Raw genomic sequence first — 20,855 nt, 5'->3', positions numbered from 1 at the left:
GAATTAGCACAACAGCACACATGAGAGCAATGTCCTGCAAAAGTCCAGTTTGGCTGTTGTCCAAGGATGCATTGTAGCAGCTCTACCCACAGCAGGAGAACACCTGAATAAACTAATTGCTGTGTGTCACTGCTGTCCTTTCCTGAATCCTTTCATTGTCCCTGGGGACACACACAAGGTATATTCTTCTCTTTGCGTGGCCTGTCCTGCTTTTAGTCATGCTCAACACCAGGACAAGTTTGTCTCTCCACTGAATCATAGCTATCTCAGTAGCAACCACATTGCACTGGATTACATTCCTGCATTTGGGGGCTTCCCCACACCAGGCAGCACCTCTGGGATGCTGGATGGTGGGGTGGTGAAGGCAGGGAAGCCAGAGGCAGGATGCAGAAGTGAGAAGGATGCAGAGTTCTGGGAGGACCAGGTACCACTGCAGTGCTGCAGTTCATCCCACACAAGCCAGACACAACATAGGGGCACTGGAGTCTCAGACAAAAAGCTACTGGAGTTTGCTTGTTCTTTCAAGAAGCAAAGAAATTCACTTTTTTCCATGACTCTCTTGCTAAGGGAGTTGGATTGGTTTTGAAGAGACAATTCTTTTCGAGACAACAAGCCAGCTTGGGGCAGGCACCAGCAGGGAAGATGTCTGCACCAACAGTTGAAATTATAAGCATGAAAACCAGCCCTGTAATTAGGACTGGAAGGCGTCTTAACAGGCAAGTGCCTGCAACCCCCACCTGCCAGCCAGGCACCACCAGGTTTGCTATCAGCCCAGCTCTTACTGCTGTTTGATTTGGGCTATTCCTTCCCCCCTGCTTCATTCCTACCTTTTTAGGGGCTTTTTAAGGGAGATTATCAATGACTCTTTTGGAAAGTCAAGTAAATAATGTCAATCAGTTTCCCTGCCCAGCTATCTAGTGACATTTCTGAAGAATCCCATTAGTTTTACCAGACATGATTAGTTTTCCATTTAAATATAATGTTCCTGTTCTGTACAAGAGAGATATTTACGGATGCTATTTTACTTCTAAGTTAGTGAGGTTTTCTGTGTTGGCAGTGTGTGAGCACGCACACTTTGGCAGAGCTCAATGCATACAGCAATGAGCAGACTGTAAATATCTAGAGAAATTAATAATGTAGCACTGAAGAGGAACACAAGTCAGTTAATATTAATGCTAATATCAAAACTGTCTAGAGCAGCAGACGATAATTTTTCTCTTTGTCAGAAATAAAGGGAGATCAGCAAGGGCCATGTATAGATTGCATAGCTGGGCTTTAGAAACACTAAATAATTTGAAAAAAAAGCCATTCTAGTTCCTCTTCTTAAAAGAAATAATCAATGCTAGTTCTCTCTCTCTGACTTAGTAAACAAACTAGAGCTATGCCCTTAAACCAGGGCTGTCAATTTATGTTGACAGACTTTGATGGATATAATTACAGAGCACATAACTCGAGCAGCAGTTGAGGGGAAGTTAAAATGAAAACCTAATATTGGAGAGAATTGATCAGCCTACTTTCCTTTTCTCTCTGGAGCCTGCTCAAAGCTCATTTATTGGAAAGACTGATGGCAGCACGGAGACTGTGGGACTAGTCCGGGCTCGCTGTGCAATGCACTTAAATGATTAGGGAATATTGGACACCTTCGCTGGAGTCGGCTGTTTGTCCTCCAGTCTGGGAGCTGCGCGGCCCCGCCTGCCAGTCGCGCATCAGGGCAGCCCCGCGCGGAGCCGCTGAGTGCTGCTGATGGGGCAGGAGCGCTCCCGGATCGATAGCCCCGCTCCTCTGCTGCCTTGGCTAAGAGCTGGAGAGACTAGTTGGTGCATATGTGATGACTAGAATTTAATTATATATCAGATTGATTTTCAATTACAACTTCAAGGAACTGTTTGCCAGGATTTCAAGTTCATGAGAAAGGCCCTGTGTCTCCTTTCTAAATTCTTTTCTCCCCATATTCCTGTGCCATGTGGAACATTTTATGGACTCTCCACCTTTAGCCCTCTGTCAGGGGATAAACAGCTTCAAAGTTTCCATCAATAATGAGAAGATCAGCTTAATCTGAAAATGAACCTATTAAAAGTTGGAAGAGAAACTTTAAAGTTGCGGAATAAAATTAAAAGATCTAGTTACAATAGTGATTTTTTTTTCTTTAATATAAATTTCCCAGTGTTGAGTTAAGAAGCAGAATCTACCTTCAAACAGAGGTTTTGGTTGTTTTGGGGTTTTTTTATTTTGGACATAGGACCAAAGGGATCTGAATTCAATCCAGTCTGTAGAAATTGAATGTGTGAGTAATAAAACATTCTCCTTTTATAAATCTATCTGAACCTAGTCCTGGATGAAACTGGGAGTATTATGCATGCAAGAGCAACCAACTAGATGAGAAACAAAAGATTTTCATGAAACCTTTCTAGATCGGTTTTATATCTTTTATGAGTGTTCTTATGTCTGTTACCATCAGAGATTTTAATAAGGTTTTCATCAAAATGTGATCATTATGTGAACTGTACACTCTGCAAACTGCATGAAAAACTGAACTGAATTTCAGGGGGAAAAAACAGATACTAGTTAAATTTCAGTGCTGGGTCTGATCTGTTTACTCCAAAATGCAGAGACAAAATTTGCCAATACACTCACATGGAAGAATTATTAAATTACATAAAGCAGAAATCTTCGTTTAAAGAAAAAAAAAAGAAATGTAAAGTTTTCAGTGGACTTAAAAATTGACTAGAAGGGGACAGAAAAATAAACCCCCTAGCGAGTGAATCAAGTGCAGGACAACAGTAGCAATCAAAGGACTTAGGCTTACATTTGCTAGGACTGGGGATGTCTTTGCTCATGTTGTGGGCAAAAGTGTGTGACACAAACCATCTCCATATGCACCACTGGCTTTTCCAGTGATGGCATGTGAGCTCCATCAGGTAGCCATGACACTGAGTACCATTGATAAGAAAGCAACAATGGAGTGTGCCCCAAGGGCCACAGGCTGACTGCCCCTTGGCCACCTGCCCTGTCTGGCCCATACATGCGCAGCAGTACAAGGTAAATGCAAAACACCATTTAGAAGGTACATGCCTATATACATATTAATAGCTATATGCTATAAACAGTAATAAATTAATCCTGAGTTCTGTAGAAAAGGTTCTGATTTTCATGTAATAAAATTTTAACTTGTTATTTCCAGGAAGCTGTACTGGAACAGAGGTACGACTAACACTATGTGGAGATGAAGCCACTCTTTAAGAAATCTGTAAACTGCTAAATATATGCATTGTCTCAGTCCATTTGAATAGCAGTATTCCTGTAATGTATTCTTATTTAGATTTTCTTCATTTTCTTCATTAATTTATTCTTCATTTTCTGAAAAACTTGTGAAGAAATCTTGACAATGTGTCAGTAGAATCCAGCTTTTTCTCCTACCCAGTCACAAGCCAGCTGCTTTCTTGAGACATCCTATCTACCACACAGATATGGTTCACTTTGACTGTTTTGAAACCGCCACTGAGTTTCTTTCATGTTCTCATGATAATCATGAATTTATTAGTAAATAAATTCATTTAAAATTCATATTAAAATATTATAGCTCCCCAGTTACCTTACTTCCAAAAAGAATAGTACTAAGTAAATTACTCTCATTTTCAAACTTTTAATTACCCTTCTCTCCCTTCCACCCACGTTTTCTAGTTCTATCCTTTTTGTTTAGTGGGAGAACAGGCTTGCACATGATGTTCATGATCCAGGCACACCTTTTATTTTTGTTGAAAATTCCTGTTTTTCTCTACTCCCTTCCTAATAATTTCTATTGTTTTGCTTACTTCTTGAGACTGCTCCCATACATGATGGGAGTTTAAATAAAACTACTTACTTGATCTAACTGCCCTAAGGATTCTAGAATAGCAGGATAGCTCAGGTTGGATTTTTGGAGGTCGTCAAACTCAACAGCCTGCTCAAAGCTGGGATATACTATAAGACTTCCAAAGCCATCTCCTCCCCAGGCTAGACAGACTCCAATTTCCAGCCTCTCCTTGCAGGGCAAGCACTCCAGCTGTCACCATCCTGGTGGCACTCTGCTGGACTCACAGTTCCAGAAGTCTTTCTTATACTGCGATCCCAAAACTGGACTCAGCGTTCCAGGTGTGGTCTAATAAGTATACAGGGGAAGCCTCATTTTCTTCAATCTGCCGCTTGCACTGCACTACTTACTTACACAATTATTTATACAACCCAGCCTCCTGTGCATGTCTTTCACCCGTCAGGGTTACAGAGTTCAACTACCATTTTGTCATGCAGTCACTCAGGACTGTGAGATGCCTCTGCACCTCACCCAGTCAAATTTGCTTTCTCTAAGATGATTCCACCAGTGAACATTGTCATCTCAGTCTCAACTCATTTCTCCAGGCTCTTTCCAAATATACCAGTGTATTACGGTTCAAGTACTGTCACAACCTGATAACTGAATTTATCCTGTTTCAGTGTTTTGCAACAAAAGCAGATGAACCTTCAGCTAGAAAGCATGATTAGCCTCAGCCTTTCAAAACCTCAACATCCTTCACAATATTTACCATATTCTATACCATCCCTACTGTGTTTGCATTTTAAAGTGAGCCCAGCCAGCACACAGAGCTTGCCTCTATAGGCAGCCCCATTGCCACCATCCAGAAGCTTACAATAACCAGCATTATAGCTGGTGGTAGATGCACAAGGGGTCTTCAGCAATAAACCTTTGGGGGTTGAGTTACAGTAGCGACACACAGCACCTGGGTAGGGGAGGCACGAATAATAAGAACATCTTGTCTGTGTCTGGGCTTTTGAACACCACCAGATCAGGTACACAAAGTTCACCTAATCAACAGGGTGCATCTCTAGAGTTGACACATGTGGCTGTAACAGATACTGGCCTTTTTTGTGAAGGTGAGAAAAATTCTCAATAGGTAGGACTCAAATGCACTGAAGCCAGTTGGGTTGTCACCACTACCGTTTCAGAAGCCTCTGTTATCTCTTTTGCTTGTGTTTCTCGGATTTCCCTTGAAAGCTCAATTGTGTCTTTGACATGGGGATTTTAGAATGAAAATGGAAATGTCCAATGTTTAGAGGCAGAGGTCACTCGAATACTCTCAGGAACTAAGTGAGACAAAAAGAAAATATAAATTAACTTTACTGTGAGACTAAGAGCACTTCATGAGTCAGGTTTTGTTCCTCTCCTGAGGACTAGACAGCCCCTTTTATCCAGGATTTCCTGACATCAAGCAGTCAGGGTGTGAAAAGGGCACAGCACAGGGACTGCAGCATCAGGGTCGCAGCCTCATTCACAAGGGAGAGTCCTGTTCAGTGTTTCAATGCTTATTAGAATATTTTCTCAGACAATCATAAATCAAAGATTAAGAGAAAGGATTTTCACGGAGAAACAAACCCTTGATAGAGTATGCAGCAGGATGTTTTTTCACCTCATCACATACAGGCCCAGGACACATCCTGAGTGCTGCTGGTGTTTAGTACTCCAAAAAAGAGCAACTCTACAGTACCATCACCACATATGTATGAGTAGAACAAAGTTTAGTCTTAAGAATTAAAAGGAACTAGAGGCAGATCAAAATCAAAATTGTATTTAAATCCTCATGGGCTCATGGCTGTTTGCTGCAGAGAGTCTGCTGGGATGTAAAATGTTCAGATTGCCTTTTTCTCTGTAAAGCCAGGCTTGGGAAGCTGCCTGTGCTTTGGAAACAGGGTCCCAGGTGCCACAGCTTTTCATAGACATCTTCTCTTCAACATCCTACAGCATGTTGTCAACAACCATGTCTGCCAAGCCTTGTGTTCAGTGCAATAGAACAAAGTGTGTTTGAGAAGGCCATGTGTTTTCCTCCAAGAGTGCACTATAGTTTTTTTGATAAGGAGAGAAATGGAGAATATATTTTGAGATTTATGTTCAAAAAGTTGAAAACTGAAGAAGCAAAAGAAGCAGTGAAAGAGCAGAATAGACACAGGGCAGAAGGACTGGAAAAAATGCCAGTGTCTGGGTGTTCAAAAGATGAGGCAATCCTAAGATTTTGAAAATTAAGGGTGGCACTGGAGGGGAAACCACCAAACGGGAGCAAAATGTTCTGTTTGCAGGAGGCAGCACTCAGACAGCACTCCAGCCCCTCTCCTCTTTGATATACAAGTTTTCAGGTGAACAGGAAAGCAAGAAAGCATCTCCATCAGCTGTTTTCTGAGCCTTTCCATTTTAACATATTACATTTTCTTACTGCAGGAGGCTCGAAGTCAGGAATCAAGAGTCCACATGCAGCTCAATCACACAGTAAATGTACTGTCATCATGGCTGAAGAGGTAAAGCCTGAAAACCTGACATGAGTGCATTGAGAAAACAAAATTAGCCTTCCTGTTTTTAAGAAGTCCTGCAATTTTTCAGTCTGAATCATGATTTTCTTGTGAGAGGTTGAATGATTTGGTAAGGAGACAGTCATACTGTCTAGAACTGGGCAGGCCCTTGGAGACACTGCTCCTCCTTGACTGTATAGGGAAATTTGGCTGCTTACAGTGCCCTGAATCATCCTGCAATTAAGTGTCTTCAATGGGGATTGCAAAAATGCATTTGATGTTGGAATACTTGTCTCTGACAAAGCTGGAACAAGTATGGATCTGAGGAGCCTCTATGCTTTAAGAAATTCACCATTCTCCAATGCACTGCTATAAATAAAGTCCACTGGTGAAGGCAGCAGGCATCATCTAAAGCCAACAGGCAACAGGTGTATGCCCAAATGAAGTATAACATCCCAGCAAGCACTTTCATGCATCCCTAACAGAGTCTGTGTTCTGGCTCGCTTCATATAAAAATGACTCTAACCCCAAAACCCCAGGTACATGTCAGGCTTAAAGGCTGAAGATTGGCAGAGATGTCCCACAAGCCAACTCTGGGAATTTCATTATGCAATCCTGTTTTGCCAAAAGCCTGTTGCCCAAGATCTTTGTAACTGAGTGGTTTCAGAAAAAAAAAAAAAAGAAAATATCTCAAATTCTCATATCCCACAGGCTCAAATTCATAGGGTAAACAAACCATCACAGTTTAGTGACATGGCAAGTTTTGAGGCAAGACTTGAGACCACTTTTGTGATTGACCATTTTTATATCTCCATTTTATGTATGGGTTGCAAAGAAGCACAATTACTTGCAGAGAAGTTATGTGGCAGAGCCGAAAGTTGTACCCAGGCTTTTCCAGACCCAAACTGGACTTTTCTTCACTTCTGTCTGGTACATGGGAGATTTCTGTTTTCAGGAGTCAGTTACTTTTTATAAATTACTTGGTGGGGAAGGAGGAAGGGTTGTGGGTTTGTGGTCTTGGGGGTCAGTTCATCCCAAAGATACATATACATACGGCTAGAGAGCAGCAATAGATACCCAACTTCAAGTTCTACCCTGAGGAAGTGACACTAGAGACTTTGTCAGAAATTACTGTGATCTGGTGGTGGCTGAAATTTCCAAGGAAGTAAGACAAGAACTAGAAGGAGAGATTGAATATGGAAGTGGGATCCTGGAAAGCAGCTTCCATGGGAGGTTGAGAAGCTTTTTTTCCTTCCAGAGAAGAGCTGATAAAAATCAACATCAGACATTTGAAAACTTTAGGATCCACCACAAGTGGCAAAATATGATTTTTATTATTTGATATTGTTCTTTACACTGGTTTAAGTTGAGTTACCAAAATGAATCCTAACCATTGAAAGACTATTAACTTTTCATGCAAGTCAAACTCCTTATGATAAATGCAGTGTTTTCTTAAAGCCAGGTTCAGCCATTAGCTTGAAGGAGACCATCAGTGTGAACCAAATGAATCCTCTGCCTACAAGATTCAATAAGTTGTTGGGTTTTTTTAAATCTTCCATAGGGGAAAAAATTCTTTAAAAAGTTATTTAAAGAAACAAATGCAAAGTGGGTTTTCTGTATGACTGAAAGGTGGAAATTCTGGGTGAACTTTTCTGTTTCTTGCCTTAACATTTGTATTTTTACTTTTTGTAGAAACCAGAAAGGTAAATAGGAGCACTGTGACAATCAAAGAGAAGAGTTGGAAATCTGAAACTTCATCTGCAGTGCCCAAACACCAGCCATAATTCATGTTCCACTGGTGTGACACATGCTGGAATCCGGGATGAACACCAGCCTCTGGCACAGAGTGGGCTGGTCTGGGGGGGAAGAGCGAAGTTGTTGCAGATGAGTAAACTCCACCAAAGTGCACACACCGGAAACAGAATGAAGAAATGAGCCATGTGCATTCGGGTGTAAAAGCCATGTCTGTGCTTAGGAGCATTTGTGTTGTAGGAAAAAAAACAAACCCAAAACATTGTTTGTAGCAAAGCCTCTTGGTTTTGTTGGGCTGTGTTAATAACGAGTGACTGGTTCTACTCTGGTGGGCTCTGGTCCATTTCAGTACTGCTTGTGCACAAAGTGGCTTTTGGACACAAGTGAGCTGGGGAGGGGAGGATTCTCTAATCTTTGTTATCCTGTGTTTCTTCTAGTATATGGAACACATGCTATTCCCCATTTTGTAGCTGTATCCAGCCATGCCTATAATGATTGAACTCCTGATCCACATCCCCCTTCCAGAGACTACCTGATCATTAGAGCTGTCACCTCTAGGATAACTGGATGGAAATGTTTCCATTTAAAACTCGACAGATTTTTATAGAGAGAAGCTCTATTCTTTATGGGGAATTTCTGTAAAACTCCTTCCTTTCCACAGAAAATTTATGTGGGAAATTTTTTAATAAAAACCAAATATTTGAAAACTCTCCCTTTCCCTAACAGAATACATCACCTCCCCAAACTTCCTTGCACTGGGGATCTCCAGTCAGACTTTATTCCTCATAATGTGTGCTGGACAGTTTTCTCTGTGGTTCAGAATCTTGTTTTCTAGAGGAATTTTCTGCACACGCCTCACACTCCTTTTTTGAGAATAAGTTCTGGTCCAAACTCACACCCACTGAGGCCATGTGGAACCACACAGGGACAGCCTAAAAGAAAAAAAAAGCACAAAAATCACCTTATTAATTTTCTCTGGGTCTCTGCCTCTCTGACTCCCTCCTGCACTTTCTTTTCCAAAACAGAAGGAGGGAATCCTACAGCGTGTAGCTGTTATTTGCCTTTTCCTTTCCCTCTTCTCTGCTGAGGTCAGGAAATAGAGCAGCCTGAAGCAGCGCATGTTCCACACATACCAATGCATTGTGGAGTACCCTGAGGCAGGGTGAACCTCCACAGCTCCCACACGCTTGCCTCGCCTCGGTGCCCGAGCAAGATGAACAGGACCCGTCACAGCAGTCACTGTGGAGACTCTGAAACAGATACCAGCTCCACAAACGGGATGCTCAATCACATCACTTATGCAGCTTCTCTCTCTGCTGCAGCATGTGTTCCTGGTAGGAGACCTCCCAGGCAGCTCTCTGTCACAGATACATCTTTCCTGTGCTGATATTTCCTGTCCATTTTGGGCAGTGTGAGAGAGGGTGCTGCTGACATTGCTGCTCTAAGGCATCCCAGATCCTAGATTTTGTGGATCTCTAAAAAACAAGAACTGAATGTATATTTTTAAAGCTCAATGCCTCCTGCATTCAGGAACACAGAATAGACTTCTCTGTAGAAGGAAGGGAGAATTAAAAACATAAAGGCTAATAGTAACAGCTGAGTATTATTTCTGTGAGTGTTTTTTTACCTAGACTAAATCCGACTACTTTAAACAGAGGGAGGTGAGCAAGCATCTGTCCTGAAAGTGATTATGCCTTTATTTATTGCTGCTGCATTGCTGGGGGGGAGGCAAAGGTAGGTTTAGTGGGCATTACACTTCAGTTGCTTGCTCCTGGGCTGTCATTTCTGCTCGGTGTCAGAGATGGTTGCTCAGGCTGCAGGACCGCAGGTACCTGTCCTGGAGAGCAGCCTGGAGGCACCTCACCATCACCCACCACAGCGTTCTGTCCTCTTTACTGTCAGAAAGGGCCCTTCTTGCCCTGCACTTACCATTAGTCTCTCAAGGAACTTTGACAGGGCCCAGGCTTACTCCAAAAGAGATAAAAGTGAAAAGGTCACACCTCTGGGTCAAAGGCTAAAAGGCAGATAAAACACTCTGCCTGCAGAAGCGAAATCCAAGGGAAATCAAATCAGCTCCCAAGAAAGGGTAGCTTGTAGGCTGAACTCCAGTGGGAGGACACAATTGCCTTTCTTTTAGCAACTTCCCCCCCCCCTTTTTTTTTCAACATGGGTTAACAAAATATATTTAAGCACAAAACAAAATAAACTCAAATGAAAATCCCAGCCTGCCTGCTCTCCAATGGCTGATTTAATGGAGAATTTTGCTCTGCGGGGTCATCTTTTCATCTCTTGCTGAGGGCAGAGGAAAAAATATTTTTAAACACAGGACAGACAAAATTTAGTATTTAATGTCTTCCTTTAACCAAACAGGGGCACAGCTACTCTTCTGACGGGTGACTTGAAGAGGACTTGGAACAATTAATCAGAAAATATCAGCTTTCAGTTAGGCAGGTTAAAGAAGGGGATAGTGGTAATTTGTGGGAGGGAAGAATAAACCATGAAAAGCAAAAACACAGATAACAAAAAATATATGTAAATGAGGATCTAAGGAACCTCTTTAGTGTATGTAGCAAGAAACTATTAACATTTCTATAAGCAGAAGAGGCAGCTTTAAGGTATCCTAGCCAGAGTGAGCCATCTGCACATGCATGTGAACTTTTATATATTGAGTCACAGGCTGAGAGAGAAATTTTGCTCAGATCCCTTTGGATATGAGCAAAAGAAAACATATGTTTAGCTCACTTCTCTCAGGGGCATCAGAGCAACAAGGGTGGCTGAGGTTTGCATGTGTGCATGTGAAGCGAGATCCTTTGGCAGCTCTGCAGAGATGAGCGTGCCCACACAGAACCTACAAATCTACATTTGCACAGATGGTTCTAACATCAACATTAGGAGATAAAACTTTTGCAGTTTCCCTTCTTTTGGATCACATTTCTGCAGTGTGCTGCTACAAACAGATAATTTAGAAGGCATCGTATCAGAGTTGGATGTTTTCTTCTGTTTGCTGCTAGTATCCAGCCTCATGTAACCTGTTCCTCTTCAGCTTTGTGCTTCCAGGCTCCCTTCTGATAAAACCTGGGAAAGTTTTCCCACTGACTTTGCCTCATTCCCAGAACTTCTCCCCTGCTTCAGTTCTTCATTCAGTGGAGTTTTAAACTTTCAAACTTCTCCACATTAGACCACCACAAGGAAGGATTTGGGAAAATCAGTTTTCAGCCTAATGAGGACAATTGCTGAGCCATTGTGAGGGTTTATGAGGCCCCAGAGCACCAGAGAAAGGTTGACATGCTATATTATACAGAAATGGGAAATTTGCGGAATGACCAACCAGTTTAACCTTGCAGGATACTTGAACGCAGTATTAAGAAACTGCCTCATAGAAAATAGGAATAACTGATAAAAAGAACTGGTTGACTTGGATTTGTGAAGAACTAAGAATGTCAAACCACAGCCTCTTCCACCATGAGAGAAAATGTTTTACTGTTTGGAAAAGGACTGATGAATTCAATTTTGAGTTTAAAAATATGTTTTCTGACATTTTCCTTACTAAGGGCTCAACTTGTAAACAAAAGTTCTCCAAAATGGGTGTCCAGTTGGCTGAAAAACACAGCCAAGTAACAGCAGTCAGGACATCGGTATCTGACTAGGTGATACACCTACCAGAGCACTGCAACTGTCTCCCAGGCTTTCATGTACCAGCCTTTTCTTCTAACCGGACTGAGCGTGTCATTCACAGCTGCATCTGAGAGCAAGACATTAATAAAACCACATTAGCCATCTCTGCTCCCTTCAGGTCTAAAGTTTGAGGCAATGAATCACACTCCTGGCTTTTAAGGTATTTTCTGTGCATCTACACTACGTTTCAGAACAGAGCTCCCAGGTGCCCAGCCTCCAGCTCAGCATTTCAAAACATGCAGGTAGCCCTTGGGGTAGATACTACCAGGCTGTGGAGAGTATATCTATGTTACTCTGAACTCCTGTGACAGAGGGATTTGTTCCAGGTCATAAAGAAGACTATAAGAGAGTAGGATGTGAATTTAGGTCTCTCAAATCTACAGGCTATTCCCCAGCTATGGGACTTGGAGGGAAAAAATATATAATTTTAAAATATTTTATAAGAAAAAAAAAAGAAACCAAAGAAAAGCAGTTAGTTTTGCTTGTTACGATATATTTTGCTGCTCACTGCATTGTTTATGGTTGTAACAGAAGTTTTATTTTCCAGGTGGTGAAACACTCTATCATAGCTTTAACATATCCAGGAGTAGCTAGCCAATAGATCTGTACAGTCAAAACCTGGATATGAGTTTTGCCTCACGATGATCAAAATCAGAATCAGAGGCAGAACTCCTAGGCTAGTGACTGATAACACGTTGTGTAAATCATTACGTTAAACGACAAGCCCTCTGGGATTTATTTTCAGGATACATCTGATCATTAGACCTCTTTTAGGTCTTGTAAGGTTATTCTGAAGTTAAATCAATATTTAGCTCAGCTCTACTGCTGTTCTTTATTGAATGCATCCAGAAGACACAACCCTTTTCTCAAACAAGGGGAATCCTCATTTTGGTTTTAAATAAAAACTCTCCAATCCAATTTTTGAAATATTGGAGTGTTCCAGGAAAGCTCCTGAAATGAGTTGAGCAAACAGTTGCTCAATTCCCTCCTTCCCTCCTCTTTAATCTCGGGTGCTGACCTGGCCATTCATTCCGTGTTTGCAGTGGTGAGCTCTGCAAACTGAGTTTCCATGGCAGCTCTAATCCTTGAATAGGGCTGGCTCCATCGGTGGTCACTTAGGACAGGCTTTGTCCTCCCCGTGTCCTGTCGCTGGCAGAATCAGAAGACAGAAAACAAGCGTCTTCAGTAAACATGACCTAATGAGATCCCCGACTTTGTGACGGGGGCCTGGAAAGGGAATGTGTGGGGATGCCTGCCTCTTCTGGGATTTTCCACTGAGGTCTCTCAGTGGTTTCCTGCCTGTTTTTATAGACTCTCTTATTTTAACTGCATTTCTGGTCACTTTTTCATTCTTCTTTTCCCTTGTAGATACAGATATAACTGAGCAAACATGGCAAAACCCTGGTCTGGCTTAGTGAGAGCTGTGTCCAATGTTCTCTTCTGCAGGTGCCAGGTTATCCTCTACCCAGCAATGTGACTGACCAACTCCTTGATTGCATGACCCCTATGGCATCAAGCAGTTTTTCTCTGAGGGGATGCTGTGGGGCTCCTGTAGCACCAAGAGGAGGGCCCTGTGCTTTCAGCCTCTTGCGCAAATAAATAAAAATTAAACTCTACATGTTCCCCCAATAGTACATAACTTCTTTCATTTTATGCTGAATAATCACAGTCAATTTGTCTGGGCATTAAGATGATTGCTTGTGAAACTGTCTAGGAGGATGACAGCCAAACATTTCCAGAAGAATAGGCTTTTCAAGCTGCTAGACACTAGGAAAAAATGATACCATATAAAAATATGCCTGAAATACACTGAAGCAGGCAAGCTCTGTATTTTAACTATATATTCTATACGTTCTTTAAACTTTTACCCAGTTCCTCCAAGTATTTGTCCTTTGCTCCAGGGCATGAAAGTCTTGCTATCCATCTTCTTTTAACTTGTTACATGAGGCACAATACCAAAGGTAAACGTGCTGGGCACCATGTACTTGCGTCTGGCCTTTGTGCGGTGTCAGTCACTTCCTCCGTGCTGGATGGGATGCAGCCTGTTATTTAAGGTCTGATTTCAACTGTTTGCCCTCACGTAACACAGAACAGTTGTCACAAAAAATGCTGATCATTATCTCAACGTACTGCAAATACATTTCAGAGAACACAGGCAGCTGAGTCCTGTAGCCCTTATTTTGGGAAAACTCCCACCACCTCCACATAGTTGATGTTTTACCCACAATTAGCAGCTACAGTCCATGTATTTACAGGAATTCCTCTGAAATCGAAAACACAGGCAGACTAATGGGATATAAAAGAAAGAGAAAGGAAGTGACTTTGGCCATGGCATGCTTCCACCCCATGCAGCCGAGGTTGGACAGCTAAAGGACCCCTGGCCCAACGCCCTGTCAATTACCTTAATCCCAACCCGAAGAGGAATGATACTAAACACTCGACAAAAATGCTTCCAAACATTGCCACAGGAAAAAGGAAAGCATTAACCCTGCCTTCCCAGGCATGGCTTCAGTAAGGGACATCTTATATTTTACATGGAGAAACACATGAACATAAAAGACATACCCTCCAGTGAAAACTTGCACAATCTCTCAGAGTGAACAGAATTAATCCTAGGGAATAATTACAGTTTTAAACAAGAATATTTATGACATTACATAAACACCATTAAAATAAAGTGAAAGGCAATAATTTTTAGAAAGAGGAAAGGAGGAAGTGAGGCAGGGGGGGATGAAAACCAATCAAAGTTTATAGTTAAAAAGATAAAAGTTCCTGTGTGTCAACCATCTTGGAAATTGTTGCTTCAACCGTCACTTGTGCCTTGTTTACTTCCCTTAATAAAACAGGGAAAGAATTTTGTTTATGAAGTTAGCCAATACTTGGAGCTTAAAGCACTTTTCTTAAAAAGGATCTTTCAAAAGAAAGAAGAAATGTGGAACATTTCTTTTCAAAATGTTTTAACTTTTCAAGAAAAAACATTTCAAGTCATTATCGTAGCAACCCTCTTTTATTTCTCCCTCCCTTTTTTCCCTTTTTCCCGAGGCAGGGAAGGCTGAAGGGAAGAGAGAGTTTTTCTCTTGTTAGCCAATGAAAAAAATAACACAACTATATTTTTAAATCAAATTAAAATTGAAAGAATTGCAAAGAAAAGCATTTGGAGATTTTCTTTTGCAACACGCTTGTAGCATTTTTCTAGCCAGTTCTAGTTATTTAGAACTGGGCTGAAATCTTCTTATGTCTTTTACACTACATATTTTACTCTGAAAATTTTGGAGCTTGAAAATTGCCCTGGGCAGCTTCAACTGGGGCTGAGCCTGCAAGGCCTGTATTGCTCCCCAGGAGACCAAGAGCTCTAGTGTCTGGCAGTAACTCGGGGGATTTTTGCCAGCCCAGAAATGGCCTGGCAGATCCTCTTCAGGAGAGATGCTCTTACAGTCCCTTGGGTTTGGGTTAGACATGTCACTGGTGACAGCAGTGCCTACATGTACCACGGGCACATGGAAATGGTTTAGAATTGCTCTCTGAATAGAAAGCTTTTTGGTCAAAATGCTGTTTCCTTCATTTTTTATTCTGACTTGGGCATATTCCAGCATCAAGAAAAAGATGGTAATCGACAGCACTCAGAGACATAAGAAAAATATTTCTTTCCCTTAACATTCCCTCTTCCAAGAGCTGACTTCTGGGAATTGCAGACCAACCCTCTCCTGTAGGGACTGCTGGCCCAAAAAATGGACACAAGGCTTTTGCAAGCCAGGTGGGAAGCAGAGGACATCGGTGGGCCAAGTGGGTGGCTGTGATGAGGAGATGTCTGTAAATGTTTTGTGGGTTGCAATTCAAGGTGAGGCAGCTGCTAGACATGTACCTGCATTTGAAAGGAGGGTTCAGCTTTGAGGGGGCAGCAGAAAATTTTGGAAATGGAGTACTGTGGCTTTATAGCAGTACCTCCCTCTGGACAAATATAAAAAATGTACTCTGCTGGCTGCAAGCTGTGGGATCAATATCAAGTCTGTGATTTGTACACAACTACTGCAATCTAATTGATACACATGGACAACAGATATGCTTTTGCAAATCAGCTGCGATTACCAGGATCCCTCGCAGGACTCAATAAACAATGTCTGGCTTTGGGGCCACAGAACACACACATGGCTACACAAACCTCCCAAACAATTTTCCACTCTGCCACCCAGGCTCCATCACCCAAAAGACTGTAAAAGAGCATGCGACAACACAAACAGTTTGGGTTTAGCCAAAAGCCTAAAGTACAAAAATTCTTCTTGGCCAACATGGTCTGCATCCAATTCCCTGCCTGCATAGGGAAACATCTTACTTTCCAGGTTTATTCTTCAGCACCTATAGAAACAAGAAGAGATTGCCTTTCCCGCTTACCCAGGCACAGGCCATCCTTCCCTCTGTCTCCTCAGAACTGAAAGCACTTAGGTCTTGTGGCCAAGCATAGACAGTCAGATGAGAAATCACATATTGCACTTCCTTCTCCATTTTCCCTGGTGCCAGGCACTTCCTCACTACCCTGATTTACTCATCAAGGTGTTGAGGATAGTTTGCTCTGCTAACTTCAGGAGTCAGGCAGCATTTCCTGAACCATAGTGATGGTTTAAGTAAGGTCCTTTCACTGACCTCCCCGTGACACTGTGCTCATGAATAACCAGGTCTGTCGCTGCCCCTCATACTTAATTTTCTCTGAGGAAATCTTCTGTTAAGGGGCAACAGTTTTCCATTTCAGTGTACAGCACTACCCAGCTGCTTGTTATTTCACTTGGCTGAGCCTGACAAGCTAATGGTATGTTTGATTTGCACTACCAGTTCCTGCTAGAGACATCATAACTTTTATTACAGACGTGGTTCTTGTTAGAGACTCAGTTGTCCGCAGAAGTAAAAAAAAAAGCACACTTATTTCAGTCAATTTACTGGTTAACTCATTATTTGCAAGCACAGTGCTGGCATCCAGCACACAATCTGCTGCATTTCTTTTTAGTGTATTTCACTGTTGCTTGTGCAGAAAATGGAGAGATCATTCTAGCTTTTCTTTTGATATACATTCCCTTTGCTGTCCTCTGAGGTTGATCACATTTCTGATTGCTAGAACATTTGCTGTAAACTTTCTTAGACACTGTGCAGTTAAATTCAGACCAGAATTGCCATAGGGGAAAAAAATGGGTACAGAGAGAGGATAAGCAGGAATATATCTAATTGGGCATAGTTTAACATAAATTTTCTGCCTTGGTTTTCCTGCTCAGTGAAGATAAGGATATCGAGTGTGTCTGTAGAACTTGCACATCTGCATTATTTTCACACTACCAAAAGTACTGCATGTGCTACATAAAACTAATGCATCACATTTTGCAAGAACAAAGAGAAAACCGAAAGGACTATACTATCACAGCCCTGCTTGTGTGCAAAACAGTGAATCTATATATTAATGAGGAGACCAGTGGGGTTACGAAATCTGTTTCCCCCAACATACATAGAGCATCCGCTCAGGACAGGGCAGTACCCTCCAAATTTTCCATCACTCTGACTAGGAGCGCTCTGATAGATGTGTGTGTATCTCATGCTCAGCAATCCAGATGGAAGGATTTCCAAACCTAAGATTGCTTATGAAAATTTTGGCTCCACTTCCCCTCTGTCTCAGTTTAGTTGCCAGTAAAAAGGGGATGGTAATCACACACATCACCATGCTGCAGCCTTGTGTAAAATATGGTTGTTAAAAAACAACATACACAAAAAAAATAAGTAGGCTCATACTGTTACCCTTTGCCTCAGAGCCAGTAGGTTTCCTACTTGCGGGACTGCCAGCGTAAGACATCTATTTGCACTACTATCAGGGACTGTTAGTTTCTCATGCAGAATTTTCTCTAATAAAGGCCCTTTAAAGCTCCTGAACTCTTGATCCTCAAAACAGCCAGTCTGGGAAGCGTTTCTTCCAGTCTTTGAAGTTGCAGCACTCATAAAGCTGACCAGTGCTGTTTGTGGGTTTGTTTTCTTTCCATATCTCTCCTTTTCCTTTAAGACCAGACAGAAGATGACATTATTAGCAGGCTGCTCACAAGCACCTAGTAGTTTAGGGGAAGGCTTTTTATTTCTGCTTTCAAGCAGAGATGAAAGATTGTAAAAACCTCTCTTTTTTTTTCCTTAGGGAATTACAGCTCACAAAAGTTCTTATAACTCCTTACAGCAACTATTTTACTACTCAGGGAGGCTATTTACTAGGTCACTTTCTTCCTGCAGCAGGCCTCAGTGTTAATAAATGGTGTCTGTGAGTTACTTTATGCTCTTCATACTTTATTTTGATCTAGCTGTGTGTTTAAGGAGCTAAAGAGAGTGTGTCTTGATGAACTACTTACACCAGAGTTTGCTCTAGGCCAAAATGCAGAGAGGGCTTTCTTCTGGGTTTTTTCTAGGTTTTTGTAGGTACACTGAAATCTGAAAAATGGGGCAAGCTGCCAAGGTTGCTCTGCAACTCTGTTAGCTTCTGCTCACTCAGCATTAACATCTGTCTTCACTAAAGTGTTACTGGACCCCCGGTACACTGCATGGAGCGAGTTCCAGAGGCACTTACAGAAAGCAGAGCTCAGGGAGGGAGGGAGAGCAATGTCCCCCAAACCCCCAACTTTTTCAGTAAAATTAAGGCACAGCTTTACTCCAGAAGGCTCTGTCCCAGGTCTGTGTGCCAGTGAGCCTTAGTATCAAAAACAACCATGAGAGAGAGATGGGGAGATTGCAACAAGAGAACCCTATACCTGTGTTCTGCCTTAACCTTTCACACCATTCAGAAGGTGTCATAAAATACAGCAAAGATTTTTTTCTCTTTCCAAAAAAAGTCAGATGATTTTAGTATACAGTTCAAACTAGAAGTGCAATATCCCAGGAGGTGGGTTACCCCTAAGTCCTGAAATGAGGCACACAGTCATTACAACGCTAAGCTCATCACTAACACACCCAAAGGAAGGCAGTACCTCATGCCTCCCTGGTAAGGTTGCACAATATCTTTGTGCCTAATTAACATCTATATGTCAATTCGTCAAAGAAACCAATTCTGCGTACACGTAAAGTACATAAGTCTTAGCCAATCCCTTCCAGGTTCTATCAGGGAAGAGAGGGGGTAAAATCACATAAACCACCCCTGTAACACCTGGTTTGATGTCTCACATGAGACTTGGGTGCACTCACTGAGGCTGTGCTCATGGGTAGCACCCGGCAAGTCAGTAAATTCAGGGTCACATTCTCGAGGTACGAGCAACATCCTGCTCTGCAATGTGTGCAAAACCACACAAGTTACCAGCATGTGGTAAACAGCAGCAAACCTCTGAAGGCACATCTTCAGCACATTTTACAAAGTAACATCCAGCTTTCCATGAGCTGACAAATTTCCAAGTTTTTCTTTGTGTACTGTGTGTTTACATGCCTGCCATACAATCAGCGGTGCCTGGATTTGTGGATTTATTGGCTGTGACCAGACACAGGCTAAGTAAGTAAACAGATTAATATGTATTAACATATTGCATTCGTTCAAAGTTCAGAACTTGTGTGCACATGTGAAGGTGGTATTTATCCATGGTTCTTACCAAGGGAGCTGATTAAAAACTGGATCATGCAAAATAAGGAGTGTAGTAAAAAGACAGCATTAAAACATTTTTTTAATTGAAATAGCCTGAATAATGGTTACCTGACTTAATGGCTCATCAAACTATAGCTCTCACATAATCTTCAAGGGTTCAGTAGTTTTGTGTTGTAACTTGCAGCTGATGCTGCAAGAAGTGAGAGTTCTTATGAAACTGTTTCTGCATTGTTACCCATAAGAACCACACCTAAGAGAAGTCATAATGCCTCATGTACAAAAGACAAAGGAAGAGAAAGGACAGTCACACATTGGTCACCTCTTAATGGAAAAGAGGTCTCCAGAGTCAGGAACTTATTGGTATACCACCTTTTTTTTTTAAGGTTTTGGCTTGTGATCTTGCAAACTTTGGCTTTTTTCTGTCTATATATGATGGGAGAGTCAGATAACCAAGTTCCCATTTTACAATAGCAATAAAAAGCTTCAAGTGTGTTTTAACACTGTCGGAGCTGTGGGGGTAAGTACAGCAGTGTGAGCTACCACCTTGCCCCTCCTCCTCCCAGTGGGGCTGGGGCTGAGCAGATCCCTTGGTTGGGTTCCCTGGAGCAGAGATGCCTTTGCAGGGATGCATTACCCAAGCTAAAGAGGAGGATTTTTTAGTGTTTGTCCCAAATTATTTCTATCAAATAATTTTCAATCCAAAACTTAGGATGCATCAGGAATGAGACAGCTTTTACAGGAGAAGACATCCTTGGAGATTCCCATTGCAGCAGATTGCCTGGCCCTCAGCCTGGGGAACAGGCATGCGTCTACCATGAGCCATCACTGAAACCCTGCTGCTGAGGAAGAAGAATCAATCTTCGTCAGGAAAATTATAAAAAGGAATTTCTTGTTGAGAATGTTTGTGAACAGATTTTTCCAGCAGCTGCTCAGCTGGTCTCCCATGGAGGAGGCCAGGAGAAAGCTAGATGACCAGACGTGCAACCAGCCCAAGTGCTCTGGGATGTGATGATAAAATTTTTCACTTCAGATCTTAAAAACAAACAAACAAAACAAAACATAACAAACAAAGAACACCAAAAAAAAACCAGCCACTTGTTTTAGTGCCTAAATGGCAGCTCAGGTCACTTGGCACTTTAGTGCTTAAGCTCTTACTAGGTGTACTATGTGACACATTTCAGGAGCTGTGATTAAGCTGTCTCTGTTCCCATCAAGCAGCTCACAGACTCTTGTAGAATGGAAGACCTCACTGTTAACACAGGCATTTTAAGAAAAGCATTTGCAGACATTTTTCTGTTTCTCTTCTCAATCCAAACCAAACTTTACATCTCTTTTATGGGGTTTAGGCTTGAATTTTTAAGCCAAATTAATGATCTAGGATATATACTGTCAGGTCTTCTAAAGAACCTGGCTACCAAGACAGGAACCTAGCATACTCTATTCCTCTCACCCTGGGACTGTCTTGACTGCAGCTTTTCTATACCTTCTAAGTACCTTTACAACCTAGATATTAATCAGTGTATCTTTCTCACAGCCC

This window comes from Neopelma chrysocephalum, unplaced genomic scaffold, assembly GCF_003984885.1.
Source record: "Neopelma chrysocephalum unplaced genomic scaffold, ASM398488v2 Primary Assembly neopelma1_72, whole genome shotgun sequence".
Taxonomy (NCBI): domain Eukaryota; kingdom Metazoa; phylum Chordata; class Aves; order Passeriformes; family Pipridae; genus Neopelma; species Neopelma chrysocephalum.
This window is presented reverse-complemented; position numbering follows the sequence as displayed.